This window comes from Adiantum capillus-veneris, chromosome 19 (assembly GCF_014529385.1).
Source record: "Adiantum capillus-veneris isolate H3 chromosome 19, ASM1452938v2, whole genome shotgun sequence".
NCBI lineage: Eukaryota > Viridiplantae > Streptophyta > Polypodiopsida > Polypodiales > Pteridaceae > Adiantum > Adiantum capillus-veneris.
The window spans coordinates 2,052,373-2,073,001 of record NC_140949.1 but is presented as its reverse complement, the minus strand read 5'-3'; the positions used below and the strand labels follow the sequence as shown (position 1 = coordinate 2,073,001).

Here is a 20,629-nt window from a genome sequence, read left to right as displayed (position 1 = left end):
TAGGAAGGTATTCCTCTTCATTGGCACAAAGCCTAAGCTGTTGATCTTTCTCGTGTCCATAGAGCTGGTTTACAATCATTGTGTAGTTGGCCGCCTCAATTTCTATGGCTCTTTTACATCTTTTCCTCATGCCTTCTGGGAATATTCTGTTGGTCAAATACTCAACCAGGTATATGCTCCACTAGGGTGTGGCTGAAATATGGAATAATGTGGCATGGGTATGGCGGGTCTTTCTTTATATTGAGAGAAATCATTCACGTAGTGATGAACATCCCTCTTCATGGTAGGCCAGTAAACACCCAACTAGGTTAGTCTTTGTAGGGTTTGGTCTCGCGAAAAGTGTAGAACTATGATTGTGGTATGAGCTTGACTCAAGTAGGCATCTTGCTCTTCAAGATTGTTGCACAAGAGCAGGATTCCATCCTTGTTTTTACGATACAATCTTCTGGCCGATGATTGATATAGAGCAAATTGCTCAGTCAATCGTGGTGTGATAGGAATTGGTATTTGAGAATCCACTTGTTAGTATAGTCATTAAAGACACAAGTTCTTCTGACCATCATGGAATCATTTCCATAGAGAATAGCTATGCATTGGGTAAGTCATCATCTACCCCTTTAAGTGCTTCTCCCGTGGTGAGTTTGGATAGGTGATCTTCCCGCTATTGAGTCGTGCCTTTTTTTTACCATAACTTGACCACAACCGTGAAATCAAATTCAAGTAGGATGATAAATCATCTTACTATCCTATTGGTATTGTATGTCTTATTCACAAAGTAGAGTAAAGCTTGATGGTCTACAAAGAAGATAAACTTTTTGGCTAAGAACTAATTTTGTTTTTTTTGGAATGAATACACCATACCAAGACCTTCTCTTTATGTGGTTGTATAGTTTTTCTTCTGCTAGGTTTAATTGTCTGCTAGCATAAGAGATAGGAAAATCCATTGTTCCTTCTCTTGGCTTGGCTAAGATGCAATCAATGGCATAAATTGAAGCATCAACATGTAAGTGGAACACTCTGTTCCAATCTGGAGCTTTCAGCATTGGTGCTAAGCTTAAAGCTTGCTTAAGGTTTTGGAAGGATTCCTCACATTCATTAGTCCATTTGAAGTGTGTGATTAGGCTATATATAGGTTCAACAACTACCATATATATGTAGATAAATTTATGATAGTAACCACACAATGTCCCATGAATGCTTGTACTTCCTTGAAGATTGTTGGCCTAGCCATTTCCGTGATCATTGCCACCTTTTCCATATCTGTGGCTATGCCATTTTTTGACACAATATGTCCAAGGATTTTTCCTTGTCTAACCATAAAATTGCATTTTTGAAGATTTAAGAAAATCCTATATTTAAACAACATTATCAAAGACACATCGTAAATGTTTGAAATGACTTTCTCGTTCTGTGGAGTGCACACAAAGATCATCCATTTTGACTTCCAAGAACTTCCATAGATACTCCTTAAAGGCATGGCTCATTAACCTCTGGAATGTTGTTGGTGCATTGGTCAATCCGAAAGGCATTACTTGATAAGAAAAAATTCCCCACTCCATGTGGAAGGCCGTTTTATGTTGGTCCTTGGGATTGATATGTCAATTGGTTGTATCGAGAGAAGCCATCCAAAAAGCTATAGGCTTCCTTGCCAGCTACTTGTTCTAGTACGTGATCAGTGATGGAAAGAGGATAGTTATCGCGTATAGTGGTGGAGTTCATCTTTTTAAAATTTACACACACTCTAACTTTTTTATTCTTTTTAAGCACCACTACAATTGGTGATACCCAATCATTGTATTCTATTTCATAGATAAACTCAGCCTCCTTGAGTTTTTCTATCTCTTCCTTGATTTTCTTGGCAAAGGTTTCATTATAGGTGTATGGTCTTTGTCTACATGGCTTAGTTTCAACTCTCATAGGGATAGTGTGTTGGCATATGGCAAGATCCACACCTTTGAGATCTGTATAAGACCATGCAAACACATCCATGTACTCTCTTAATGTTCTCGTGAGAATCTCCTCTTCTTCTTGCGATAGATCATTGGCTATGTATGCCGGTTTTGGATCTTCTCCAGGCTCAAAGGTCAATTTATTTTGGTGTTTTCTGACCCTTCATAGGACTTTTCCAGTTCTGTTGATTGTCTGAAGGGTTGCTCTACAATGATCCTACGATCTTGTAAAGTGTATTTCTTATAATGCATTGGAACACTAATTTTTCCCGATTTTTCACTGTCTGATTCCATTTTTGTGGTCCATACTTCCTTCAAGGTTCATTTCAGTTCTTTGGTATTTTGCTTTTTGCTTCATTTTGGTCATCACAGGTTCTTTCCCTTTAATTTTATTTGGCTTAATTGACCTTGGTTCCATTTGGTGTTGTATCTTTGCATGCTTCACGTTTGGATATCTTCCTGTGATCTTGTCTTTGCAGTCCACTGCGTTCACTTTCATCAAGAATTGAGTTTTGGTTTCCAGTGGCCGCTTTGTAGCTTTCTTTCTTAAGTTATGGTTTCGTTTCTTACAGTATATTTGTTGGCATCTTTGTTGTTGGTTTGGAAACTCAAAAAATATTTCTTCCCCTCCTCTGAGTAGAAGCTTGGCTCTTTCCTGCTCTTTCTTAGAGTTTGATCCCTCTGTTGTAATGGATTCTTCTTATCACTCATCCATAGCATTGTAATAGTAATTAGAGTAAACATTTTTCTCCTCGATCATCTCAATTTTGATACCATTTGGATGGAGACTATATCATAGCCCTCCTCATCACAAAAATATATAGGTGCAGATTCATTAATACATACATCCATGGTGGTCAGGATTTGAGTCCATTCAAAGGGTTCAAATAAAGGTTCATGGAATGGTTTTGGTATGTAATCTGTGTCATTTACATCTCTATCCAAAACAAAATCTTTCTCTTGTAAGCTTCCTCATTGAGAAGCACCACACATCCAAATTGGAGTGTTTTTATGTACCCAAGATGACCGTTCAATTTTGCACAAGATTTAGAGTCCAATTCTTGTATTGGTGTCCTCAGGACATCCTTGTAATAATGGTCTTTCAAGTTCACTCGAGTGACTGCCCCTACTTGTTTCAGATAGAGATGATCATTGCCCCAGTATTAGATTAATTGTATTTGTCTCATGAATGGTCTTCCTAAGATGATATCGTAATTAAGTTTCTTCACAAAGTCTACAATGGAAAAAGTGTGATGGTAGTCAATCCTGCAGGAGGTGACTATCACATTTTCTAGTAGGCCCATTGGTTTCTCTATGTGTCCATCTATCAATTACTTTTTCATCCTTGTTTGTCTAATTGTTGGATTTTCCTAAGCTTCCCAAACAGCTTTGGTTGCTATGGCTATGCCTTCTCCACTGTCTAAAATATCCATAGTTGTTATCTCATTATATTGTACTGGAAGGGTCGTGTTTCCTTCATTCCCTTCACAATAGTCCTCGACCTTATTCATAGGTATTGATTTCACAAATTTAGCTTGTGTCTCTTCTTTTTGCAATTTTTCCAGGTCCATTTGATATACTCCTTTGAATCCCATGCTTCCCATGGTAGCTTGTATATCTCCCCATAGGTGTGGTATCACTTTCAACAGTTCACCCAAAGTGGTTGTGCACTGAATTTGTGTCGACATAATGGATTGTAAGTTAGCCACATCTAAAGTCTGTCTTGGCCTTTCCAACTTTTTTGGTCTATAGACCATTGATTTCTCTTCGTTCTCACCTAAGTAAGATGGTGCATTATTCTGATCCGATCTCCATACGATGACTATTCATCTAGTTTCATTAGTGATCTGCCAAATCAAATTTCTTCTAGTGGTGCTGATTTTAGAGTCAAACTGCCATCTTTTGCTTCCTTAACCCATTTCCACAGATAGTTTGGCCAATCGTCTTCAAATATTAGCACCTCGTCCCATCCTTCTTCACTATCTAGAACTTTCAATTTAGGTGGTTGTACTTTCCCGTTCTCCCAATTTTCCAAACTTTTCTTTTCTGTTGTTTTTTCTCTTAGGATTTTGGTATCAGCTTCTTTTGGTTCTCCTATATCTTCCTCTTAAAGATTATATTGTTCCATCAAGGCTTGTGTTATTTGCACGAGGTTTTTGTAAGCTTCCAACTTAGCTGCTTTCATTTCAAGCGTGGATAGTTTTTCCATTGGTTTTCCAATGTTTGACCTGCTTTTAGTACAGCTTGAAAAGCTTGCAAAGATGCATTGATTGGTTTGTAAATTTTGTCAATTAGAAGAAATCCAGCCGATTTTGGTTCCAGTTCCTTAAAGTCTGTTGAAGGAGTCTGTATTTTTTCCTCTTTCTCCTTCCGTATCTTTCCTTCAATCTCCCCTTTCACTGTTTTTGTCTCTTGAGTTTGTATCTTTTGTGTCTTTCTTTCCTAGAGTTTTTGGAGGAATCACCAGATTTCTACGATCCAATCACATTTTTCTATTTGTTTTTCATGGTTTGTGCCCTAGTCATCATTTGAATTGGAATTATTGATTCCCCTTCTAATGAACTACTCAACACTATCTAAACTATGTTTAAGGTAGTTTTTCCCTTGTTTGCTGGATTCCTAGGGACTCAGGAAAGTGTCCCCCATTGCATCCTCACGCTCCACAATATCTCTCTATAGGTCTCACATTCTTATCCGGTTCAGGATAGTCATTTTTTCAATGGTCATCCGCTCCACGGTTGTGACAATTTCCACTTTTTGGTTTGGAAATTGACTTGACTATAGATGGCCTTGCCCCCTAGTTTGCAATAAAGTAAACAAGTGTTGTATCGTTGGGTGCTTGGCACATTGGCTCGATAAGAACTGGAGCAGGTTGGTTATACGAGAGTAATAGTGGAGCACAAAAAAGAGAGTTATCATTTAGATTTTGAGCCTCTTAAAGGATTTATAGCTTATTCATATTTGAGGTGACCATCAAAGTTGGGATGAGACCCCAACAACCACCCCCTTCAATTGCAGCTCCATAAGATACATCGTGGTGATTTTTAGAGGACTCATCACACACGGTTCTCTTGGATTCATCCATCACACAAGCAGACCAATCAAGAGTGTAGGGAAGGTCTTACCTTTGGCTAATTTGTTTCACTAGGGTAGTGTCTAAACCCTAGACATTTGCACGATAAGACGCTAAAAGAAGGGTAACAAAATATGTGAGCTTCATCTAGATCTCCTATGCATGCAAAGTCTGCGAGTTCACTCTTGAAGATATCAATATAACCTTGGCAATAAATTTCTTGCTCAAAGATGAATTGCAAAGAGTGCTCACTCACAAAATCCTTATTGATACCTAGGTGTAGAAAATACTCATTGAAAATTGGTCCTTCAAGGACACCAAGATAATAGCAAAAAAGCTCGAGAAAAAAAGAACATTAACTACCTCCACTTGCATCCTGGCCATGGGATGCCTGCAAGCTAGAGCGTCTTGAGATGCTCTTTGTTGTCAATTGGCAAAACCAACACTTCAAACAAAATTTTGAAATGTTTTGCCTAGCTGACATCCAAAATAGTTAGCGTTTTGAAATGTTGTTATTGGCTACTTCACAAAATTGTTAGCATTTTGAAATGTTGTTCTTAGCTACATTGCAAAATTGGTAGCGTTTTGAAATGTAGGAGAAAGTTGTAGACAACAAATTTGTTAGTGCTTTGAGAGGCGGTGGTGCTTTTGGAAGGTATCACCCAGCCTTGGATCTATGTCCACACTCTAATATCACCTATGGGGAAGGCAATGGCTTCCCTAATTTACATAGATGAACAACATAAGTAAGAGCAATAGTGGAGCACAAAAAAAAGTGTTATCTTTTAGGTTTTTGAGCCACTTAAATGCTTTACAACTTATTCACATTTGAGATGTCTGCACAAGTTAGGTTGAGACCCCACACTTCAAGCCCCACTCCGCCCATTTAGCGCTAATAGCCTACTGCCTAATAGCATGTCGAGCAATCAGCTCCATCGTTTCCCTACACCTTCACTATGAAGGCGTCCAGGCTCTAGCTCTTGCCCATCAACATCTGCCCAATTCTCCTTCTACATTGAAGCCCTTAAGCATCCCATAACTTGCAACCCATCATTTATAAGGTCGCATCCCAAACAACCCTATTAAGTTGCTTGGCTTTAACCTATTCAAGTGACTTTCACACAGAGAGACTCCAGAGGGAAAGGGAGATTGGAAACCCATGCAAGGTCTTTCAACCTTCAACATATCCCATTGCTCCTCCCATTGTAGCCCTAATTCCAAGAAAGACATCGTATTTCTTGAATTCCAACGAACGACCAACTCCTTGAAGTGTCACAGGAAACAATTTTTGACTTCATTACCTATATTAAATGCAAATCTTGAGTTTTTTTTGCCCTCAATACCTATATTGAAGGTGAATCTTTCAGATGGATCAACAACAAAAAAGTACAAACTCCTTTGGGAGAGACAAAGGAAAAAGTGCACATCTCAACCTTAAGCGCCACATCTGCCAGCTCAAAGCCTTGTTCATGCACAAATGCAAAGGCATATGAGAATCCCTATTTTTACTCCACACTTTACTATGTGCACCAAAATCTAGATAATTTCAACATTAATGAGACTCTTTTCCTCAATAACTAATAGTGATGGCAGTACTATGAAGTTTGAAATGCTCTCTCAAGTTTGAATACTAGGCTTAAGCTATTTGTACACATTTCCAAGACCACACCTACATGCCTCCACCTTATCATCATCATCATACAACATGACACCAATGCATGTAAGGGACTCACACATACCCTTAGTCTTCAAGGTATAGTCATTTAGATTTATATCACCTCACTTTATTGTGTTCAACTCATCCTTGCATTGTATCTTCCTTTCTCTTATATAGTTGGCATTGTATGTGACTAACAAACTATTTGATACATTGGCAAATAGCCAATACATCACCAGGACATCCTTGATGCCAATCCTTCAATAAATTTGTTTGCTTAATGATAGCATTCCTTTTTAAAATCTCCAGGGCCTTCTCATTGACACCCTCAATGTAGTCCTAATAACTTCCAAGAATGGAAGTTTTCCTCTATCAATTTCTCACTAGCAATTTTCATGTTTCTTTCTAAATTTTCCATTCCTGTAAAAAATTAAGAATCTACACAAATCCTATAGCTGTATTAAATAATAACTCTATCAAAGACTTGTCCACAATATGCATACATGCACTCGAGTAATTGTTTTCACCTTTATACATTAGAAAGACTATTTACTGCACAACCTACAACTCCTACAACACCTAAACTAGCGATTTGAGAATGAAAATTTTCATGCAAATGCACTCTAACTCAACAATGGAGTCCAAAACGCCCCCAAACTAAAATGTCATAGTAAAAATTCATACATACAAACTAGTCCTAAAGACTATGGAGAGTCGCAAACTGCATGATGTCTCACAACAATCTTGAAAATCTAAGATTGTTACTGATGCCTCCCAAGAATCTCAAGGGCGAGTGTAGTATCAACACATAAGGAATAAGATGATTTTTTCTGCCTTTTTATCGCATCCTATGCTTAGTACATTAAATATGTACTCAATAGTTAGAATATGAAGAAACTGCATGTGTTTGGAGTAATAAAATACTCCATTAGAGTAAATATAAGGAAAACATTGCATTTGGAAAGTATAACACCTGTTGCCTAGCCGTGCTTGAAAAGAAATTCAAATGCAACGTTTTTTGTAGGTGCTAGCTTAGCTTCTTTGGTGCTATGATGGAACTCTCTCTCTTTCTTCCCCCCTCTCTCTTTTATCTGTGTGTGTGGGTTTTGGATGGAGCACACTATTTCTTCATGCTATGATGGAGCACTCAAATCTCTCTCTTACTGTGCTATGATAAATCAAAACACTCTATCAGATTATGGGTGCCAAGATCTTTTCTTCCTCTCTCTCTCTCTCTCTCTCTCTCTCTCTCTCTCTCTCTCTCTCTCTCTCTCTCTCTCTCTCTCTCTCTCTCTCTCTCTCTCTCTCTCTCTCTCTCCAAACCCTAGTCATAACAATAGAAGCCTCACCTCTTTGACTTCTCTCCTCTATCCCTGCAAGGTGAGAGAAAACCATGTGGGGGGACGTTAAGCAATGGCATTGCTAGCCTTTCCCTCTTCAACCAAGAGTAGCTTGTTGCCTACCCGGCCTTCACGAGCTGATGTGCACCTCGGTTCTTTTTGAAAACTCACACAAGCAGAGGCCCAACACAACCCTAGGATGCTCAAAGAGTAACACAGAAGGCTGGAACTTTGAAGCTATCAACATCAGACCTGTTGGAGTTCGCCATTGAAGCTCTATCAAGATAATTTTTAACACATTTTATTTTTGAAGCTGCTTGTGCAGCCCATCAAGTTCAATATCAACATTTGCTACACTCATCTTCAACACCCACGAGAGTCTTCTTGCGGTGACAACTCTCCCAAGGAAAAATCCCATGGCCCATCAAGATGCTAGGATCACAAACTTGGAGGCCCAAATCCAGACACTCATTGAGGAGAATAAAAGACTCAAGGAACACATGTGTAACCTTGAGGACACAAAAGAAATAGAGATCCAAGCCCTCTTGCCAAGTCAAAGCCTCCCTTGGTGAATCTGTCCTAGGCATTCAGAAGGAAGCACAGTATGCGACACATACGAAGATTGACACCAAGATATAAGGAGTCTTACAAGAATGTTGACTCCAAGAATCTCTTGTGCTCAAGGTAAGGATTGAATGGCTCCAATCCCCATGATGCACTAACAAGGACAGCCTAGAAGAAGCACTTGGATTGCCAAGCTTAATGACATCCTTCAACAAGTTAACATTGAGCCCAAAATTGTCTCCAAGATTAATGACACATGCAAGTGCATGCCACTTGGGCACTGTATCCTCACTTTCAAGGACAAAAAAGAATTGATGAAGTTGCTACACCAATCCTACCTACTAAGGGAAAAAAATTGTGGATCACAAAGAAGTTAACTGTGAATTAGATCAAGATTAAAGCAAGTGAGCTAAAAAAGATTCACAAAGCTCACAAAAAGGGTTAATGGGTAGTTTATCGAGGTAGCAAAACCATTATACAAGAGTTTTGAACTTTAAATCCATCTCTCCCCTCACAGGACCCCCCCTAGATTTTCTTTTTTTTAAACCCTTTTGATGGAATCTCAATCCTTAAATGATATGTATCGATTTCTTTCACCTGGAAGAAAGATTGTAACGTTTTGTTCTAGTCCCATGGGTCATATATGACCTCTATGGATGATAATTCAATCTCTCTCTCGCTCTCTCTCTCTCTCTCTCTCTCTCTCTCTCTCTCTCTCTCTCTCTCTCTCACACACACACACACACACACACACACACGCACACGCACACGCACACGCACACGCACACGCACACGCACACGCACACGCACACACACACACACACACACACACACACACACACACACACACACACACACACAACCATATGTGGTATGTGAACCCCAATGAGCAAAAGTAATTGGAGACGAATGATCTATTTAATGACCGCAACTTTTCATTAGAAAGTGTACACATTGGTGCACAATCAAAGTTGTTCAATGATACAAAGTGGGAAATGCAATGCTATGGGTGTCTACAAGAGCATGACAAAGGGCAAAAGCAAGTAGGAAGGACTTGGGTAGGAAAGTGATTGAGGAGGTGTATGTCTAAGGTGGTTTCTTAGGCTAAGAAGGATCCAAAAGAAGCCAATCAGGTTGGTAGGATGCAGTGTTCAAAGTGCTGGAATTGTACCCTGGAAGGTGGTCTTTGAAGTGTTCTAGTAGTCGGTCCAAATGGCTCATCAGGAGCTTTAGTGTGGAAGACATGACAATTAAAAAATGGAATGTTTTTCTACTATTACACTATGACATTTGGAGCACATTACCGCTCAGATAGACGCACAAAAACAAAGGAAAAGTTCAAGTCAAAAAATCTCGGAGGCGGTAGTGCTGGAGTCAATGCTCGCAGTAATGGTCCTTCAGCAATGCACGCGGTAATCGGCCCGGCTATATTTCCGTGCTTATTTCCGTGGGCGTTACAACAAGAATTACCGCAAGCATTATCGCGCACGCGAGTATTTTAAAACAAAAGCAGATGACCATTTGGATGGTCCTTGGTAGGACCCATCCAAATGGTCATTTTCCTTTTTTTTTCCTATACATTTAATAAATAAAAAACAATTTCATTGCACAAAACTTTGGGCCAAAATCAAATGTTTAATTATATTGGAGAAACTGTTCATTACAAAATTGCCCAAATAGGCGATGCATGGCGGCTATACAACTGTGGCCAAAAGAAGACTTTGGGCAAAAATCAAGTGTTTAATTATATTGGATATTACAAAATTTCCCAAATAGGCGATACATGGGGGCTATACAACTGTGGTCAAAAGAAGACTGGCCCAAAAACACTCGGAGGATTGAGCTACTCGGATCCTGAGACCTCTCGAGGGACTTCCTGACTCTGGAAAAGAAAAAAACAACAAAACCTTTAATTAATACAAATGGATACATAATTCTGCATGCACTCATTTAAAAAAAAAGTTCACACTTACAGGCTGTAGTGTACGACATGCATTTTCAAATTCTTCGCAATTGATTTTGTTGTTTTCATACAGCCAACACCATGTCTGATATTCTGAGTGGCTCTCTCTGTATCTCTGGATCTCTCAGCTTGGGCGGGTCATAGTAATATTTTGCTATATATCAATTAAAAAATGTCACAAACCTAACCTTATTACCATAAATTAAATCAATTCAAATGAAAATACGCGCACTCACAAATTTATCTTTCCATGCTGATTTTCCGCCCGAGCCGTAATGCGTGGGCGTTTGCTGCGTCCTCGCCTCCACTTGTCGAGTGTGCGCCCTAGCACCTGCCGCTCTCTCGTCCTCCAGCTCGCCCTGGGCTTTCTCCCATTCCTCGTCGTGAACATTTCCAAGGCGATAGTTGTGACCCTCAAATTCAAATGTTCGCTTTGCCGCCCTCCGCACACTGGAATTCTTATTTTTCAATAAATTCTTAACGTACTCCTCAAAGCCACTGCCTAGAGAAATCTTCCACTTTCGGATTAGGGAACCGCATGAGCAATGTCGTGTGAATGTACGTCAAGTCGACTGGATCCTGATCTTTGAAAGATTTAAAGCAATCTTGGTATGTCGAGTGGATCAGCTCGTTAAGGTGCCCTCGAAATGTCCTCCCCAAAGAGGAACCTAGATCCACCTCCCCCCCTCGATGTATATAATAGTAGTAGCCACGAGCGTCCGGGGTGGGTGCATCACGGTCCTCATCCTCATGTGGAGCTCCAAGGGGTGAGCGAGGAGGTTGGGGTGTAAGAGGAGGTGAATCTGTAGCACTGCCCCCTCCACCACCAAAACAGCACGAGCCACTACCTCGACGAGAGCGTGAGCCACCACTACGGGAAGAGCGCTGGCCCGAGCCCGAACCGCTGGGTGGTGTAGGCGATGGATAACTCAACGGTGCGGGCGTGGATCGCTGCGAATGCAAGGTGGAGGGAGGTGCGGGTGACGGGAAAGTCGAGGATAAGGTGGAGGGAGGCACTATGGGAGGCACACTCTGCACGATCGGAGTGCCGGCGCCCGCTGTTGCAAGCGGTGAGAGCCCATAGGCAGCCAACTGTGCCGGTGTGTACCGCCCTAGAAGACTGTGCTGCTAGGATAGCCACTCTGCCTGGGCCCGATATGCTCTCTTGAGGTCAGGGTCGTGGACTGCATCTCGGAACCATTGAAAGCCAAAGGTGGATTGTGGCTGGTGGGAGGAAGACTGCGAGTAATAAGCATCACAAGCGTCCTCGTAAGAGAGGCCCTCGGCGAGAAAGTCCTGTATGGATTGATAGCCGGGCATGGAAGAGGATGCCATATCCTACAATTTCACAAAAAAGGGGACCCTAATTAAGATTGGATTCTAATCAAAGTGAGATTCTTTATTGCATAGGATTCCTCCCTGCATAGGATTCCTTTTATCTCCTATTTAAGAAATGGTTTGTGTGCTTACTTTTTTTGCATCCATTTAGAGTGTGTGTGTGTGTGTGTGTGTGTGCTTCTAATTAATCTATTGTGTGTGTGCATTAGTGTGTGGAAAAGAAATTAATCTAGTGTGTGTGTTAGACCTTGATCTACAGTTGGGATTCTCGGTGACCATTGGGGTCTCAATCAACATCATTGCACACCCACATGGAGGTATGTTTTGGTATGATTGTAACGCATGCACACTAATGCTTGCATTAGTGTGTGCTTGGGCAAGAATTAGTGTGAAAACACACTAATGCATGCCCAAGCACACAATAATGCAAGCGTTAGTGTGTGCTTGTAACGCATGCACACACTAATGCTTGCATTAGTGTGTGCTTATGCACAAATTAGTGTGTGAAAACACACCAATGCACGCACACACACACACACACACACACACACACACACACACACACACACACACACTAACACTAATGCAAGCATTAGTGTGTTCTTGTAGCGCATGCACACACTAAGGCTCGCATTAGTGTGTGTGTGCATGCATTGGTGTGTTTTCACACACTAATTAATGCACAAGCACACACTAATGCAAGCATTAGTGTGTGCAATTTTTTCACACACCAATGCTCACATTAGTGTGTGCTTGTGCATGCATTAGTGTGTAGACACACTAATTTGTGCACAAGCACACACTAATGCTTGACACACTAATGCAAGCATTAGTGTGTGCTACAGAGGTATGCACACAATAATGCTTGCATTAGTGTGTGCTTGGGCACAAATTAGTGTGTGAAAACACACTAATGCATGCACACACTAATGCTTGCATTAGTGTGTGTATGTGTGTATAATGCATGCACACACTACGCGGGCATTAGTGTGTGTGTGTATAATGCGTGCACACACTAATGCGGGCATTAGTGTGATTGTGCACAAAATAGTGTGTGAAAACACACTAATTTGTGCACAATCACACACTAATGCAAGAACTAGTGTGTGTATAATGCATGCACACACTAATGCTTGCATTAGTGTGTGCTTGGGCACAAATTAGTGTGTGGAAACACACTAATACATACTAATGCGGGCATTAGTGTGATTGTGCACAAAATAGTGTGTGAAAACACACTAATTTGTGCACAATCACACATAATGCAAGCATTAGTGTGTGTATAATGCATGCACACACTAATGCTTGCATTAGTGTGTGCTTGGGCACAAATTACTGTGTGGAAACACACTAATGCATGCACAATGCATGCACACATTAATGCTTGCATTAGTGCGTGCTTGGGCACAAATTAGTGTGTGGAAACACACTAATGCATGCATACACTAATGCATGCATACACTAATGCTTGCATTAGTGTGTGTGTGTATAATGCATGCACACACTAATGCTTGCATTAGTGTGTACTTGTAATGCATGCACACACTGATGCGGGCATTAGTGTGTGATTGTGCACAAAATAGTGTGTGAAAACACATTAATTTGTGCACAATCACACACTAATGCAAGCATTAGTGTGTGTGTATAATGCTTGCACACACAAATGATTTCATTAGGGTGTGCTTGTGCATGCATTAGTGTGTTTATTTGCGTTAGTGTGTAAACACACTAATGCATGCACAAGCACACCCTAATGCAAGCATTAGTGTGTGCTTGTAACGCATGCATGCACTAATACGGGCATTAGTGTGTGATTGTGCACAAAATAGTGTGTGAAAACACACTAATTTGTGCACAATCACACAGTAATGCAAGCATTAGTGTGTGTATAATGCATGCACACTAATGCTTGCATTAGTGTGTGATTGTGCACAAATTAGTGTGTGTGTGTGTGTGCGTGTGTGTACAATGTGTGTGTGCATGCTAGTGCATGTGTGTGTATGCATTGTGTGTGTGTCCACGTGTGTGTGTGTGTGTATGTGTTTGTGTGTGTGTGTGTGTGTAGAAGAACGAGAAGAAAGAGAGAGAGAGTTCGAGCACTTATAGTCGTGACCTCGATCGCTTGGATATGGTGGGGATGGAGATGAAGAGAGTAATAGAGCTTGGAGATGGAGAGGGAAACAGGCCCGCACAGAGAAGGAGCTCGTTTTTGAATTTTTGGCATTCAATTTCGCGGGGGCACGTAGGTGCCCCCTTTATATAAAAAAGTTTGCTGGAAATTTTACCGCACGTATTACAGCGTCTGCTCTCGCGTGTATTACCGCGTGTATTACCGCGAAAATCTCTGATGAGACATTAAGGTTACGCCGACTGGATGACCCTTGTACTCACCTCTTTACCTTACAGTCCCCTCTATCTTTAATGAGTGTCAGTCATGTCAGTACCAACATTCTTGATTCTTCTTTTTCTTATTTTATTTTTTCTTATTTAGTGTGTGGTCGTGTGTGCAGGTCGATTGGGATGATGTGGGTCCGCCGGTTGGCGCGGAACGAACTCGATGGTTGAGTGAGCGACTACCATGTCCATGTACGCGATGTAAGCGTGCGATTGCATGGCTTCGGCGTATATTCTTGGCTCACGTGGATATTTATGGACTATGGGACGATCCGAGAAAACGCGCTCGAATTAAAACTAACGATCCCAGGGTTTTGGCATCCATTGATGTCGCTCCCCATTGGAGTGTGATCAGGGGTGGAGGCGGGAGAAGGATGGAAGAGCGATTGCGCCAAGAAGCAGTCATGGGAGGGGGTCACACCTGCCGTCCAATGTGGGTGGGTCCACATGAGCGCATGCGCATTCTACATCCACCACATTTGGGGATCTCCCCACCACCCCGCCCCACATGGAGGTGGAGGAAGATCATTTGCACAATATGGTTGAGGATCTTCTTGCACGTGAGGCGGCGAGTGAGTGTGAGAGTGAGTGTGCATGTGAAGAAGACGCCCAAAAAACCAAAGATTCATTGCTAGAGGCATCACACACCGCTCTTTACGAGGGATGCTCCTGCTCCATATTATGAGCATCTCTTGAGATCTTGAATATTCAAGCAATTTTTGGATGGAGCAATGCCGGGGTCGATGCACTATTGAGGTACGTTTAAGTGTAATAAGTGTTAGTTGTGAGTTTTTTTCGTGGTTATATGCAATAACGAGTGTTATTTAATTATGTCATAGGCTATTAGGCAAGATGATGCCTAAAGGCAATCATCTTCCAGTAAATTGAAGGAAGGCACAACAGGTGGTGACAGGGCTTGGGATGGACTATGATCGCATACATGCATGTGTCAATGATTGCGTGCTATTCCGCAATGAACATGTAGGGATTGATGCTTGCCCCGAGTGTGGAGAATCAAGGTACAAAGAGGGAATGCAAGGAACCACAATACCTCGCAAGGTTCTTCGTCATTTCCCCCTCATTCCCCGCATCAAGCACATGTTCAGCACCAAAGGAACAAGCGAGCTTCTTACATGGCATATGACAAATCACTCCACCGATGGGGTTATGAGAGTGCCGGCTGACTAGCCGGCATGGCAACACATCGAGCAGACATGGCCGGAGTTTAGAGAAGAGCCTCATCACTTGAGGCTTGGTCCGGCTAGTGATGGGGTAAACCCATTTGGGCATCGGTCTACCTCATGGAGTACTTGGCCAGTGGTTGTTGTGAACTACAACATTCCACCATGGGAGTCAACCAAGAAGGGGAACATTTTGCTCTCTCTTCTAGTCCCAGGAAAACACAAGGTAAAGAACATGGATGTATATTTAGCACCTTTGATTGAAGAGCTTCGAGAGCTATGGAACGACATAGATGTTTTTGATGTATCAAGACTACTTCGTGATCGGCGCACAATGATCAAGTGCATTCTCATGTGGACCATGCATGATTACCCCGGGCTTGGAGATATTTTTGGTAAGCTTATACTTTGTGACGCTCTTTAATGTCTTTGCATTGGTCACTTATATGCGGTTATGTCTTTTGTTTTTGCAGGACTATCGACATCTGGACATAGTGCATGCCCAACTTGTGGACCCTCACTTGTGACAGAGAGACCCGCTCTACTTGGTAAGGTGATCTACCCCAATAACCATCGCTTCTTGCCGCCCACACATCGATCTTATGCTCCACCATGCAATGGGATGGAGCCACTCCATTGGACCATGGCCGATTGGGCAAGACCTTGGAACAAGCATCACAACACATTGCCTCCTCCCAATGATCCACCTAGGGGTATGTCTAGGTACTCTATTTTCTTATCACTACACTATTGGGCTTCATTGAAAATTCAACACCTATTGGATCCAATGCATGTGTTCAAAAATTTTGGGCAAGCTATATGGGATCACATAGTAGGAAAGAAAGATTCATTGGGGGACTAGAGAGGACATGAGGGCCATAAGGAGGCTCCCTCCTTCGGCCACACCTCACATGGGGCCTCAGGGGAAGATGGTTCTTCCAAAGGCACCTTGGATTCTATCAAGGGTGGATCAAGAGCGGATGAAACAAGTCATTGCATCCACCCGTTCTATAATAGGTTATATGCATTCGCTCAAGGGTGCCTTCACTAAAACTAAGAAAGGAGGATCCACACAACTGTATGGGCTCAAATCCCATGATTGGCACAAGATTCTTCAGGTAATGTGTGTCTGTGTGTGTGTGTGTATATATGTGAGTGTGTGTGTATTTGGTTTAGGGTTCTGGATACTAATAAATCTTTTTGTTTGTGCAATAGTTTGTGCTTCCAATTAGCATCAGTGGATTTGCGGACATGAAGGTAAAGGCTGCAATATTCAAGGTGGGAGAAGTTGTCAGGTATAGCACATTTGATCCTCCCTCCTAAATTTTACTTTGAAGACTAACTTTACTATGAAGATTATGAAGGGTTTTTTGGTTACAGGTTTGTGTGTTCCAAAGAAATCGAAGTTTCAGTCATTCCAACAGCTCGACTTCTAGCGATTGAAGAAACTTGTGCTATTGAGGATGCATTCCCACGTTCTATCCTTGTTAGCCAAGTTCACCTATTGCTCCATTTTGTTGAAGAGATAGCCATTTGTGGTGTGGTTCACTTCAGGTGGATGTTCTTTCTTGAGAGTTTCCTAAATACCTTGAAAGACTTTGTAAGGCTACGACACAACCAGAGGTATTCATCAATCTTAAGCCTTAAACCTTATTAGGATTGGATTGTATTGACAACGCTTTTTATTGGTTACTTTAATCACTAATGGTTTCATGTGTTCAGGCAAGCATGGCAGAGGGTTGGATTGTACAATAGGCTTTTGTGTATGTCTCTCAATATCTTTTCACAATAGACCTATCATTGCCTCGTTTAAAGACGGAGGAAGAGGATCCAAAAACACACGCAAACATTCCAAGTGGGAAAGGTTCTCTCTTGATTTTGGATAGGGAATTTCAAGCCATAGTCAACAACCATTGTCTACTCAATGCTCCCATCATGGGCAAATGGGTGGATATGTATGTGGAGGTGCGTACAAAGAGAGAAAGGGAGAGGGAATTATGGAAGAGGTCGCATGGCAGTAGGCGAGCACCTCCATTTTCTAAAGAGCTTTCCAAATACCCTGATCTAATTCCAGTTGGGTGGATACACAATGCCATGACAAAGGCCAAGGCACAAGGAGAACAAATAAGCCCTAAAGAATGGGAGTACGCGTAAGGATGTCTACCAAGGGTAATATAATCAATGTGTTTAGTGTGTGTATGTGAGTGTGTGTGTGTGGGTGTGTGTTTGTGTATGTGTGTCATCTCTCTCTCTCTCTCTCTCTCTCTCATCTATCTTGATTGGTTTTTGCAGGCCTTCACATTCAACTCTATGTGGTCCAAAGGACGTCATTTTCGAACCCGCAAGATAGACGAGCATCGAACCACTCACGATAGTGGAGTTATGGGCAACTTTGACACGACAACACAAGAGGTGAGGGAATGTGGAACAATAGAGAGGATAATCAAAGTGGATTTCAGAACATTTCACAAATATCTCTTTGACTACCGATGGTTTGCGGGTGAGGTTAAGAGACATGAGAATGGGCTATATATGGTAGACTCCGGGCAATTTCATGGCGAGAAGACCGACAACTTGGTGCAACCTAGTAGTTGTGAGCAGGTAAAGTCCATGTGCAACTCACTAAAACATTATATGATACATATAAAACTACATTCATGTTGTTGTTTGCTCTATGACCTACAGGTGTTTTATGTGCCTTGTATGTATCGAAGACGACTTTGGTATGTTATTCCAGTCACACCACGGAGCAGATCTATCTTTACAGATACGAACATAGAGACTTTGGCAGATCCCACCATACCATCTCAAGAAGACGCCAATGACGATGATGAAGTTGAGGTCGAGGAGAACCAACCATAGTGAGGAGGAGGACGAGGATCGAGAGGATGATGATGATTCAATAGGAGAGGCTCTAGAGGATGAATCAATAGATTTATTTGTTGATTTAGCTACCATGGGGTTGGACATGGATGTAAGCACTTGTAGAGATCTAATGGAGGATGAAAATTAATAAATATCTTTTGGATTTTGTCTTCTTTCTCTACTTATGCTGTACAAAAGGACTATTTTTTAATGAACGTAAGACAAACAATTTTGATCATCGTTCGCTTGCCATTTCCATATGAATGCATAGTTGACATAAGATTTTGAGGTGGAAACAAAATACTTTTTGATATAGAATCTCATGGAGTACAAATGAGTAGAGTAAAGGAATCATACCAATAGATGAGGCAAGCAAAGAGAAGAGAGGTACTAAAAATCCCAATGAGAATGGGATTTCTTACACTCCATGCAAAAAGGGGGTACAAATTTTTGAAAAGTAACAAAATAGAATAGGATTTATAGAAAGGGAAAAGTGGGAGAGGAGTGGGGGCGGGGATTCTATTGCGGTAATCTGCGCGGCTATATGTGCGATAATACATGTGGTAATACTCCCGGAAAAGTCGAAAAACGTGCCGGCGTGGCTGCAGCATACAATCTCTCTCTTTCTTGAACCTCTCTCTCTCCTCTTATGCGGTAATGCTGTGCTGTAGCAGCAGCATTCTCCCATAGTGTTAGTGGATAGAGGTAAAGTGCTCGTGTTGTGGAGCCTGCCAGTCTTTTTGGATCATCAATCAAAGTTCAAAAGGCCAAGATGTGAGTGGTTGAAGGTTTGTCGGGGTGGCCCATTGGGTGCTTATGGGCGGCATTGTGTGGTGGTTTTGGGCGCATGACGGTGGCCGACACTGTTGGACAATGATGTTGAGGTAGTGATGATGTAGCAGGATTGCAAGAGGTGGTTACTGCACCCAATGGGCCCAAATTTTTATAAGGAAACCAAAGAGAGACCGTCCACTAGCGATGTCATTAGTGGAGAGGGCGAGTCTCAAGATGAGCATGAGGGAGAGAAAGGGTGGAGTTGAGCATGTCAAAGCCGCGGATCAAAGGGTGAAAACCCCAAGGTGGTGGTAGAGAGAGAGAGAGAGAGAGAGAGAGAGAGTTGAAATGCCAAGCTAGTAATATGCCATGGGGAACTAGTGATGTCGCTACTACAGCCCCCCCCCCCCCCCCCCCCCCCCCCCCCCAAAGCAAAGAGAGAAAATGAAGAGTAAGTGAGAGGGCACCGCCCTTCAAAATTTTTCCAAGTTGAAATGCCAAATGGACCAATAAGAAATCAGATGCCCAAAGTGAATGGGGCACCCCTATAAAAGTCAATTTTTGAATCCTTTTTGCCTAAAATTTACAAGGAATCCAAGGAGAGTGAGAAGGATTTTTGCTAGGCCCTTGAGCCTTTTAAGACTGCAAAGAGCCAATGAAGGAGGAGGGTGTTTTTTTCTTGGGGCTTCTTTGTGCATAGTTGTTTGTTTGCAGAGCCCAAGAAGTGTGAGTTTGAGAGTGTGTTTTCTTGGTGACCAAGTGGGTGCACCGTCTGTTGTAAATGAGTTGTGTATGGTGTTTTTGGAGTGTGATCAAGCTTCCATAGCCATTGCTCAAGTTTCATTTCTTTCTGCCCCCTTCTTTACTTCTTTTTCTTTTGTGTTGTAGTATCGACATGTGTGAGCAGAAGAGAGAGAGAGAGAGAGAGAGAGAGAGAGAGAGAGAGAGAGAGAGAGAGAGAGAGAGAGAGAGAGAGAGAGAGAGAGAGAGAGAGAGAGAGAGAGAGAGAGAGAGAGAGAGAGCCAATCAGGTCCACACACACATCAAGATGGGTCAAAAATCTAGAACACCAAGGGGATTTCAATTAGTTGACCGATTCTCTTCAAGTTCCCAATTGATTAACTCACACAATTCACTCTAATACTTAGTATCTGGGTCATATGCTTCACTCCACCAGGGAGTAGTCCATTCCATCTTCCAAACCAAGTGTCTTGGTGAAGTAGTATTGGACTTTTGGAGGCTTGCCTTCAAGGTAGGTTGAGATGACAAATGTTGCCTCAGCCTGATGGGATGGACCTTGCTCTCCATCACACTCCCCTTCTCTCTTCTCATCTTGCACTACACTCTCGTGGCTGCCTTTTCTTTTGTTTTTCTTTGCAATGGAGGAGACGGTCTTCTTGTTGCCCATGGAATCCGATAACAGTAGTGCACATTTTTGTGGTTTACAAAGAGGGTAAGAGAGCACTCTCTAGTACATTGGAACATTTGTGAGATAGTACCTCTTGGGAGTGAGTGCCCCTTTTGGTTATTT

General features: G+C 41.9%; 1 pseudogene; it reads left to right on the top strand.

Moving 5' to 3' along the window:
* The first annotated feature begins 11,466 nt into the window (after window positions 1–11,466).
* LOC147433462 (uncharacterized) lies at window positions 11,467–18,238 on the top strand (annotated as a pseudogene).
* Window positions 18,239–20,629: the final 2,391 nt, after the last annotated feature.